Source organism: Saimiri boliviensis, chromosome 1 (assembly GCF_048565385.1).
Source record: "Saimiri boliviensis isolate mSaiBol1 chromosome 1, mSaiBol1.pri, whole genome shotgun sequence".
In the NCBI taxonomy this organism is placed as follows: Eukaryota; Metazoa; Chordata; class Mammalia; order Primates; family Cebidae; genus Saimiri; species Saimiri boliviensis.
The window spans coordinates 46,885,015-46,896,218 of record NC_133449.1 but is presented as its reverse complement, the minus strand read 5'-3'; the positions used below and the strand labels follow the sequence as shown (position 1 = coordinate 46,896,218).

The window sequence follows — 11,204 nt, the reverse complement described above, 5'->3', positions numbered from 1 at the left end:
AAAAAAAAAAAAAAAAAAAAAAAAAAAAAAAAAAAAATTAGGCGGTGTGATTTTCTGGAGATCAGAGCCTCTTGATCCTACTTCCTTGAGTTCTGTATCTCTGAGTCTGACCTTGTCTCGGGCTCAAGAGGCCCCTGGTCCAGGCCCCTCTTCCTAGCTAGGGACATTAACTCACATACTCCTGCAGTAGAGCCGGGGTTGGGAGAGCCCTGAGAGAGGGCAAACAGAAATGCCACTTCCACACAGCAGGGCTTCACATCTGTCTCCTTCAAGTGGTCCTGTCTCTAGCCACAGCCCCTGGGAATGGTCCTGCCAAGCAGCTTGGCTTGTTAGCAGCTGTAATAGACAATAAACTGTGTGAGATCCTTTAAGAGCTTTGGATCCCCAGCCTGCCTGGTAGAAATTGGTTTCTCAGAGGCCTGTGCCAGATTGAGTTCCTGGCAGGCTAGTGGGGATAAAAGACTTTCCAGAACTTTCACCCAATCCAATTTAAATGAGCAAGGATTTATTTAGCCTCTCTTGAGTGCCAGTACTGTTTTTGGATACCAGGGTAGGAGACTCCTAGCTGTCCTATTCCAATCCTTTTTTATGTCTTAATAGCAGCTGAGTTTTCTCAAAGCCAACAAGGCATTGTGCTTAGGGGCTTTGGAGTAAGACACACTTGGGTTCAAATTCCTCCGCTGCTGGCTGACTGCATGACATATCACTGAGCCACAGTGATGGTTTCTTCATCTGTAAACCATCAACTTCACAGAGCTGAATATGAGAATTAAATGAGACTGTGCATGAGCGTAGACAGCCTAAGACCCTTCCAGGGTCCATCACCAGGAAGGCTGTGATTTGTCAATAGCAGCAATCAAACCAACAAGCAAATAAAACCAGAAAGCCTCCTCTGTCTCCATCAAACCATCCCTTTGCTCAGGCATCTCCCATACTTCCCTATTACTCATAGGACAAAATCTTGCCTTCTTTACTTGGTATTCAAGGCCTTCCACATAGAGCCATATTTCAAGTGCTCAACAGCCACATATGGCTTATAGTTAACTTATTGCACAGCGCAGATGAGCACATTCCCATTACTGCAGAAAGTCTGCTGGACAGCCCTGCTGTAGGTGATATTATAGCTCACTCACCTGAGCCCCTTTCCCTGGAGCAGGTTTCAATAGTAGTGTGGCATAAGCATGGTCAGCATGAGTGGGCACCATCAGGCCAAGGAAAGAAGTCAACAGTGCTCAGGGAACTGAGGTCAGACCACAGGGGTAGCCATCAACAACTGCCCCCACCGACGCTACCACCAGTAAGGAACCCTTTATTCCTTTTTCCCATTTTGGCCTTAGCTTCCCTAGGGGTGGCCCTGGAGGATAAGAGTAGGCAGCAGTAGAATGTAGGGGCAGACACTTGGACTTGGTGGGCCTCCTTAATTTGCTACACATGACCTTTCTCTCATCTGTTTAATTATACCTACTCTCCAGTTGCTGAGAGGAGTAAACACTTAACAGCTGGCCCCTGCCACATATTTGATAAACTAGGGAGAGTTTATAAAGTGATAGACACTTCCCCTACCTTTAAATAAGCCCCATATATAAAAATCTGTCTCTGTCAAAGGAGTGTGTTTGTTTTTTTGTTTTGTTTTGTGTTTTGAGATGAAGTTTCGCTCTTTTTACCCAGGCTGGAGTGCAGTGGGGAGATCTCGGCTCACTGCAACCTCCGCCTTCCAGGTTCAAGTGATTCTCCTCCCTCAGCCTCCTGAGTAGCTGGGATTATAGGCATGCACCACCACACTAATTTTGTCTTTTTAGTAGAGATGGGGTTTCACTGTGTTGGCCAGGCTGGTCTCGAGCTCCTGATCTCAGGTGATCCACCTGCTTCAGTCTCCCAAAGTGCTGAGATTACCGGTATGAGACATCGTGCCCGGCCGTGTGTGCATTTTAATACAGAAAAAAAGGAAAGAAAAGAATAAAAAAGTTAACAGACTTTCTTACAAGAGCATGTTACCTTTAAAAAGCATGCTGCTACCAGGCGCAGTGGCTCATGCCTATAATTCCAGCACTTTGGGAGGCTGAAATGGGAGGGTCACTTGAGCCCAGGATTTTGAGACCAGCCTGGGTAAGATGGCAAGGACCCCACATCTATTAAAAAATTTTAAAAAGCATACTCCTGCCGGGCGCGGTTTTTCAAGCCTGTAATCCCAGCACTTTGGGAGGCTGAGGCGGGTGGATCACGAGGTCAAGAGATCAAGACCATCCTGGTCAACATGGTGAAACCCCGTCTCTACTAAAAATACAAAAAAAAATTAGCTGGGCATGGTGGCACGTGCCTGTAATCCCAGCTACTCAGGAGGCTGAGGCAGGAGAATTGCCTGAACCCAGGAGGCGGAGGTTGCGATGAGCCGAGATCGCGCCATTGCACTCCAGCCTGGGTAACAAGAGCGAAAACTCCACTTCAAAAAAAAAAAAAAAAAAAAAGCTAACAAGCATACTCCTATTTCACCCCTAAAAAGTTGAGAGAAGATGGATACATGATTGATTATGGGTTCATAGTTTTCTTTAAAAAATGATGGGGTCTTGGTATGTTACTTAGGCTGGACTTGAACTCCTGAGCTCAAGTGATCCTCCTGCCTCAGCCTTCCAAGTAGCTGGGACTACAGGTGCACACCACTCTATCCACTGATTAGTTGAGAAATTTTGAAACTCAGCTATAGTACTATGAGGGTTCATCATTTTAGTCTCTCTGTGTATGCTTGACATTTTTCATAATTTCTTTGGAGTCCCTTTCCTTGGAGCCAGTTTCACTAGGAGTGTGGCGTAAGGATGATCAGCATGAATAGGCACCATCAGGCCAAAGAAAGAAGTCAACCGTGCTCAGGGAACTGAGGTCAGACCACAGGGGTAGCCATCGACAACCCCTCCACCCTAATATCACCACCAGTAATAAAAGAAAAAGATAAAGATGGGTATGGCAGCTCACACCTGCAATCCTACCACGTGGGGAGTCTGAGGTGGGGGAATTCCCTGAGCACAGGAATTTAGGATCAGCCTGGGCAATACAGTGAGACCTCCATCTCCACAAAAAAATTAAAAAGTTAGTCAGATGTGGTGGTGTCTGCCTGTTGTCCCAGCTAACCAGAGGGCTGAAGTGGGAGGATAGCTTGAGCCTGGGAGTTTGAGGCTACACTGAGTTGTGATCGCACCACTGCACTCCAGCCTGGGACACAGACTGAGATCCCATCTCAAAACAAAAACAACAAAAAAGAAAAAGCTAAAAAAATTAAGCACAGGCCGTGTATGGTGGCTCGGACTGTAATCCCAGCACTTTGGGAGGCCGAGGTGGGCAGATCATGAGGTCAGGAGTTTGAGACCAGCCTGCCAACATAGTGAAACCCCATCTCTACTAAAAATACAAAAATTAGCTGGGTGTGGTGGGCACCTGTAGTCCCAGCTGCTCAGGAGGCTGAGGTGGGAAAATTTGCTTGAATCTGGGAGGCAGAGGTTACAGTGAGCCGAGACTGCGCCATTGCACTCCAGCCTGGGTGACAGAGTGAGACTCTGCCTCAAAAAAAAAAAAAAAAAAAAAAATTAACACATACAGCCACTAAGACCTAATGTACCCAAGCGGACCACTGGCCCCCAGACTTCTAAGGAAGTCTCCTTCTGTAATATGAAAGGCAGAAGGGCACTGTTCCTGATGATGGGTTGGGGGAGCAGTGAGTATGGGGAAGGGCAGCGGGTGAATGTTCACTCTGGATGTTTCCATCCTGGTATCTGTTTATTTTACAGGGAACTTGATCCTGTGGCCTCTCAGGTGTCATGTCTGATTCCTGACAAAGGAATCTGAGGCTGAGCCCTGGTATCCAGGTGTCCTGGCCTCCAGCCAGGTTTTCCAGTCACTTCTAGGTCTCAACCCCAGCTGGGCTGGGCTGAGAGCCTTGGTGTCCTGGGATGAAGAGCCACAGGTCCCTCCTGGCTCTCCATCCTATACCTGCTGCACCTTCCTTTCTCCCTGCTGGAGCTGCCCCATTCCCATCCTCCTGCAGCCTGCCAGTACCTCACCTTCAAGGGCCACTTCACATCTCTAGGTCTTTCTTTTTGAAGAGACAGGTTCTCACTATGTTTCCCAGCCTGGTCTCGAACGCTTGGACTCAAGCCATCCTTCTGCCTCAACCTCCCAAAGTGTTGGGATTGCGGGTGTGAGCCACCACACTGCCTACCCTAGGCCTTTCTTCTCAACACCAGGAAGGAGCTGGACAATCCTTGGGGAAATCACTCCTCGAGGACCCTTTGCTGCACCCTATTCTGCCCTAATTGTTTCACAAGCCAGTCTGGCCTCTCTGGCTATCATACCAGTCCCAGGGGGCCAGAACTCTGTTATCTCCTCGTTTATTTCCCATACATAGCACCGAGCATAAGGCTGAGTACACACAGAAGGAAAATGAATGAATGAATGAACCAATGAATGAGTGAATGAATGAATGAATGAATGAATAGATCTGACAGGGAATGAGCCCCAATTTTCTCTACCTACCACCCTGCACACTCACCAGGGCCTCTGAGCCAGTGTCAGGACTGTGAGGGATGGTCTCTTATCTGAATTTAACTAGGCCAGTGACTCCAGACATCAGTCAGCCACAGTGACGCTGTCATTCCGTTTGTCCGTCAGAGACCGTATGTGAACGCTTTCGGCCCAAGAAAGGTAGAGGGTACTCAAATCTCTACAGAGTGATATTGAATGAGAACTGGAAGAAAAAGACACAAAAAAGGTGGGGTGGAGTAGAAACAAGAGAGGTGGGGGCGGGGAGGCACAGGGAAGAGGATGGGAGTGAGGGAGAAAGGGACACAAAGAGAGAGCGATTCTTGCCTTGCACATCTCCAGTCTGACGTGGCTGTGCCGATATCCCCAGCACTAATTGCTTCAATTAATAATACGGCTCTATAAAATTTCAGCAGCCGAGAGCAAGTGCAAGGAAAGATGACATAATGCATTAATAATGCAGGCAGGCGATCGGGTTGGGCTCCTGGGAGCTCCATTAAGGAGCGGCTGCTGCAGTGTAATGCCAGCTAACACTCCAGCAGGGCAGCGTGTGTCCTTGGGCCTCTGCAGACCACAGGCTGTGGAGCTGCGGGAGCAGAGATGGTGCCAATGGACAGGAGGCTGGGGAAGGCTTTAACCTTCTCATAAACTCCAGAAAGCACCCCTCCCATTCTTTGATCTGGACAATTGATGTTTTCTCAATCTTACGTAAGTGCTGTGCAGTTTCAAAATTGCTGCCCCTTATCCCTCCGACTGCTCTTCCCGGATGCAGCTCATATTATCAGACCCTCTGGCTCGTCTCTCTGACTGTTTTGCTGTTGTTTTAAAAAATCTTCAATCCATTCTTTCTCTCTATATCTACACCTCCATCTTTTTATCTCTTCATCTGTCTGTTCCTGGATTCTTAAGAGCTCTTAAGGAGGCAAGCCTCTTTTTCAGGACAAAGATTCTGTATCTAAAACACGTTGAGCTGGTTTCTCTCAAGTCAGCATCACCATCACCAAAGGCACGTGCACACAGTCCATCCTCCAAACAGTATGTAGACCTGGGGCTGAGTGTGGAGCCTGGAACAAAGGGGTCAGCAGCAGGCATCCTGATCCTGAAGCTGAAACTCACTAAGTGATATTGAACTGATGCAAGGCCAGTTCCTTTCCTATTTCCTGCAGAAACCAGACCTGGATCGTCCCAAACAAATCCCCTAATTCAGGGCTTCTCATTCCATAGTCTAAGGAGATGCTTCAGAGTATCCCAGAAACCCTGGAAATGACATGACACTCTTTGTACATATGTGCATTTCTCTGACAAGAGGGTCCACAGTATCCTCGGATCTCTAAGGAGCCTGTGATGGCCCTGAGGATGTGGAAGTATGATTCTAGTCCTCTTGGACAGCCAGGCACTTAGACAAAACCTTACATGACCGAGGCATTAGATGGACACTTCCGTTCATCTCTGCATCCATGGCTCCATGTTTCATCCATGGTCTTCCTGTTTCTCACTTGATTTCCTCAAAGGTTTTGTCAAAAGAGGTCAAGGGCTAGAAATAAAGATGAGAAGAGGCCCAACATTCACCTAAGACTCAAGTTAAAATGAAAACTGGGGCATGTGGTGGCTCATGCCTATAATACCAGCACTTTGGGAGGCTGAAGCAGGTGGATCACCTGAGGTCAGGAGTTCAAGACCAGCCTGATCAACATGGAGAAACCTGTCTTTACTAAAAATACAAAAAATTAGCCGGGCATGGTGGTAGGTGCCTGTAATCCCAGCTACTCGGGGGATTGAGGCAGAAGAATCGCTTGAACCCAGAAGGCAGAGGTTGCAGTGAGCCGAGATCACACTATTGCACTCCAGCCTGGGTGACAAGTGCAAAACTCCAACTGAAAAACAAACAAACAAACAAAAATTAGCTGAGCATCGTGCCTGCTAGATGCTTGTGGTCCCAGCTACTCCGGAGGCTAAGGTGGGAGGATTGCTTGAGTCTGGGTGGTTGAAGCTGCAGTGAGCTGTGACGGTGCCACTGCACCCCAGCGTGGATGATAGAGTGAGATCCTGTATCAAAAAACAAAAACCAAAAAAACCCAGAGCAAAGGAAAACTCATGTTTCAAGTCTTGGCATCCAAGTACATGCTGGTGCCTCTATTTTGCAGTAGAAATGAAGTTTGTGTTGGCAACTCAACGCGTTCTCTAGAACAGCCTTCCTTTCCAAGGAAGGACGATTGGAAACAAACGTGTTAGGCACCTTCAATATGCAAGTTTCTGTCCCAAACAGTCTGATGTGATCCTGAGCACATTCCAGGGAGACCAGACCCTCCAGTTCTTCTTCATTGAGGAGAAACCTGAAATTCCCAAAGGTTAAGAAACTTGAGTGGCAAAACCAAGATGTGAGTGCAGGTCTTTTTGCCACCAGTCCATCTCTTTCCATTACCCAACATTTGCCTGCATTTAAACAGTAGCTCTTAGGGGCATTTTTCGGGGGAGCAAACCTGGCTAATCCCCACCTCCAGGTTCCTATTTCTCATTGCCTCTTCTCCACCTGGCCAAGTGCTACGCTTCTTTTAAGACTTACATTCTACTTCATTCCTCAAGACTTTTCTAGATGATTTCAGCACAGAGTGATCTCTCAGTTTAGGATGAATGATGTGGGTAGATATTAGATATACAAAGGGGAGGGCTGCAGAGGACACTTGATTTTCACTCAACATCTAGTTTCCCCTTGATTCTTGTCAAACAGATCCTGATTTCTGATTCCTTTGTAACTAAGTAGGCGCTGACTCCATCCCAGTTCTAGGAGTGGAAGGAGCTTGGTCTCAATCGGTTGGAGAAATGTTACCAGTTGTCAGGCTGGGAACGGTCTTATAATCAAATTCTGGCCAGTGGGAAGAGACCGTCTTTCCTTCTTCGGTGGGATGGTTCCATGTCTAGAACTGCTGTGGACTTCCTGCCACCCAGCTTGGGAGTGAAGCCCACATGAGGATGGTGGAGCAGCAGGGAAGGGAGTCCTTAAGTTGCCATATCAAGCACCTCTGGCCTGCCCTTCCTCTGAACTCTGCCATGAGAGCTGATACATTTCCTTGCAGCTAATTCCAGTTTGAGTTCAGGGTTTTTTGTTACTTGCTGACAAAATCATCACAGCTGCTACTACACTCCCTCCTTTAATGCACAGTGTTTGGTGCTGTTCTTCCTGACACCTACCACCTTGTCAACTCTACCATATTGTTGCCATGTTGTTATTGAACTTTTCCTATGTCCACATCTTGTCTATGAAGTTGACGTCAGCTCTTCCAGCCCACAGGAATGTTTTCTGAATTCTCACAGAGCTCCCAAATAGCGGTCAAATCTGTCATCCATTCTTTCCAGAAATATTTCTTGAGCCCTACTATGTGCAGGAACTGGGGAGATGCAGTGAGGAAGGCAGACACGATCCAACAGCTATGGAGTTCGGAGTCCTCATGAGGAACTCAGATGTTAATCAAATGACCTCAGGAATAAGTCTAGAATGAATGATGACTGGGAAGAGTTAAGAATGCAGGTATCCAGAGCTATGCTAAGGCACAGTACAAAAACCTGCACTGGCCAGGGGATCAGGGAAAGTATCCCAGAGAAACAGATCTGAAGGATGTGTGAGAGGGGACTGGGTGAAAAAACAGGGAAAATGCTTTCTAGGCGGTAAAAGAGTATGTCATCTCTTCATCCCGGCGGCCACTGCCCCCATCACTTTTGACCAGACCGTTCTTGTTGCCTTCTAACTGGCCACCCTGCTTTCAGTTTCGTCACCCTCAAGTCCATCCTCATCGCAGCCATGAGACTTATTTATGAAAACCCTCCGGTGGTGCCCAACTTCTACTAAGAGAAAGTCAATTTTCTCTTCCTTCCTTCCTTCCTTTCTTCCTTCCTTCCTTTTTCTTCCCTCCTTCCTTCTCTTTCGCTCTTTCTTTCTGTCTCTCTCTCTCTCTCTTCTTTTCTTTTTTGACACAGGATCTCACTCCATCACCCAGGCTGGAGAGGAGTGGCCCAATCTCAGTTCACCTAAACCTCTGCCTTCTGGGTTCTAGCGATTCTCCCACCTCAGGCTCCCGAGTAGCTGGGATTACAGGCACATCTCCCTATTTCCCATCTACTTTTTGTATTTTTAGTAGAGACAGGGCTTTGCCATGTTGGCCAGGCTGGTCTCAAACTCCTGGCCTCAAGTGATCTACCTGGTTCAGCCTCCCTGAGTGCTGGGATTTCAGGCGTGAGCCACTGCACTTTACCAAAGTCAATTTTCTTTCTTTCTTCATTTTTTATTTTTAAATATGGAATGCTTCATGAATTTGCGTATCATCCTTGCGCATGGGGCCATGCTAATCTCTGTAACGTTCCAATTTTAGCATATGTGCTGCCGAAGCAAGCACCAAAGTCAATTTTCCTAACAAGTCTTTTCATGATCCCATCTCTAGTCACCTCTCTAACCTTATTTTCTGCCTCTCCCTGCCTCTGAGAACTCCCTACCTGTAATTCTCAACCACAACCAGGCCATCCAACCTTTTCCTCATGTCCTCTCTGCCTAGAACTTTCTCCCAGGTTTGCTTGGCACGGCTGCCCTGCTGCAGCTCAGGTGTCATGTCACTTGGATTGGCCTCAGTGGCCCTCCTCTGTGCTGCCACCACAGCTTGCGCATATCAAAACTGTCTGTTTGTGGGTGTCTCTCCAATTAGAATGGAGCGTTTCCAGTGTAGGGACCATGTCTCACATATCTTTACCCCTTAGTAAACTCAGCACGGCCAGGTACACAGTATGCTCTCAGGAGCCATTCATTAAACTATATTTCAGCACCTACTGTCTTGCCACAGAATCTAGCACAGCTCATGTTCCATTCGACTGTATTGTATTTCATTGGCCCTTTCGTGTGTGCTACCGCTGACTGCGCAGGTAGATCTCAAGTTCCTGGAGGCCAAATGGCATCTTACATTTCTCAGTAGTCCTCAGAGAATTCAACATTGGTCCCTAAATAAGCATTCGACAAATGCTAAATTAATAAAGATTTCAGGCTGGGTGCAGTGGGAGGCTGAGGTGGGTGGAAGACTTGAGGTCAGGAGTTTGAGACCAGCCTGTCCAACATGGTGAAACCCCATCTCTACTAAAAATAAAAAAAAATTTTTTTTTAAAGTGAGCGGAATGTGGTGATGTGCACCTGTAATCCTAGCTACTTGGGAGACTGAGGCATGAGAATCACTTGAACCCAGGAGGGGGAGATTGCAGTGAGCCTAGATCGCACCATTGCAGTCCAGCCTGGGTGACAGAGTAAGACTCCATCTAAAAAAAATATTAATAGAGATTTGAAAGCATACAAGGATGGATGGAGTTAAATAAATAGTTAAACATATTCCTTCTCCCTCTCTAGCAGGGAAATTACAAATGAGTCCTCTTACTGCCAAGATTCTTGCAGGCAGACCTTGGGAGAAAAGGCATCCTAGAAAAGTGAATATCCACAGGGAGAGGGGGTCACTGAGCCATCCCCCTCCTCTCCCCATTAGTGTCCGGACACCTTTGCTGCTCAAGCTGCCCTCATCCTCCTGGCTGCCAGAGGAGGGATCCTGCAGGCTCCTAGAATATGTGGTCCTGAGCTTTCAGAAGGAGCCCACCATTCCCTCCTCCCTGACTGCACTGCAGGCAGCTAAGTAACCCTTGTGTATTAAGGCCCAGGAGCTCTGGCCCTTCTCTTCTCCTGCTGTGATGGCTCCCTCGGCCCAGGAGACCAGATGTGCTCCTGCTAGTGGTCTGGAATTATTCTTTCCTGTCGACCCAGGCTCCCGGGAGATCTTGAGAGAGGCAGAAGTCTGGAGAGATAATGCAGGCTGCTTACTCACTTCTGGGGTCTAAACTCTGGAAACACTGAGCAGGCTTGGGCCTGAGGCAGTCCAGATGACAGCCAGCAAAGTTTGCTGAGGGTTTGCTGAGTGGGCTGAGTTATATCCCAGACGCTGGGAGGCAGGCAGGGAAGAGGAGCTGAGGAAGGGACCAGTAAGTCCTCTGTGAGGTGTCCCCTTAAAAATCCATCACCCAGGCCCATTTGCAGAGGGGAGCAAGGACTTGCCTGATGCAGAGAGAAGCCCTGGCAGAGGCTGCCCAAGGCCCTGGACTGGCACCTGGTCTTGCCTGGACTTGGATGCTGACCCCTCAGTAAAGTATTGCTTTTTATTTTTCTTATTTTCCAGAAACGGCTAAACAGGAGAGTATTAAACCAAGTGCAAGGCTCATCTAAGCTGAAGCTCACTCACCCATGAAGCCGGCCCTGCAGAGGGGATACATGAGAAAAGCATGAGGAAGTCTACAGTGCAGTGGCTCTCTCCTGTAATCCCAGCACTTTGGGAGGCTGAGGTGGGTGAATTGCTTGAGGCCAGGAGTTCAAGACCCACCTGGGCAACATGGTGAAACCCATCTCTACTAAAAATACAAAAATTAGCTGGGCATGGTGACACACGACTTGTATAGTTCCAGCTACTTGGGAGGCTGAAGCATGAGAATAGCTTGAACCTGGGAGGCAGAGGTTGTAGTGAGCAAAGATCGTGCCACTATACTCCAGCCTAGGTGACAGAGCAAGACTCTGTCTCAGACAAAAAAAAAAAAGAGCGGGGGGCACTGTAATTCAGAAAATCTAGGGCAAGGCAGGGTTTTCCTCAGCACCAGCACCTGCTCTCAAG

General features: G+C 47.8%; 1 non-coding gene across 1 annotated transcript; it reads right to left on the bottom strand.

Moving 5' to 3' along the window:
* Window positions 1-8,810: 8,810 nt before the first annotated feature.
* On the bottom strand, window positions 8,811-8,915 carry LOC120362057 (U6 spliceosomal RNA). The gene has a single exon (XR_005578062.1). It is a non-coding gene; the product is annotated as a U6 spliceosomal RNA (small nuclear RNA).
* Window positions 8,916-11,204: the final 2,289 nt, after the last annotated feature.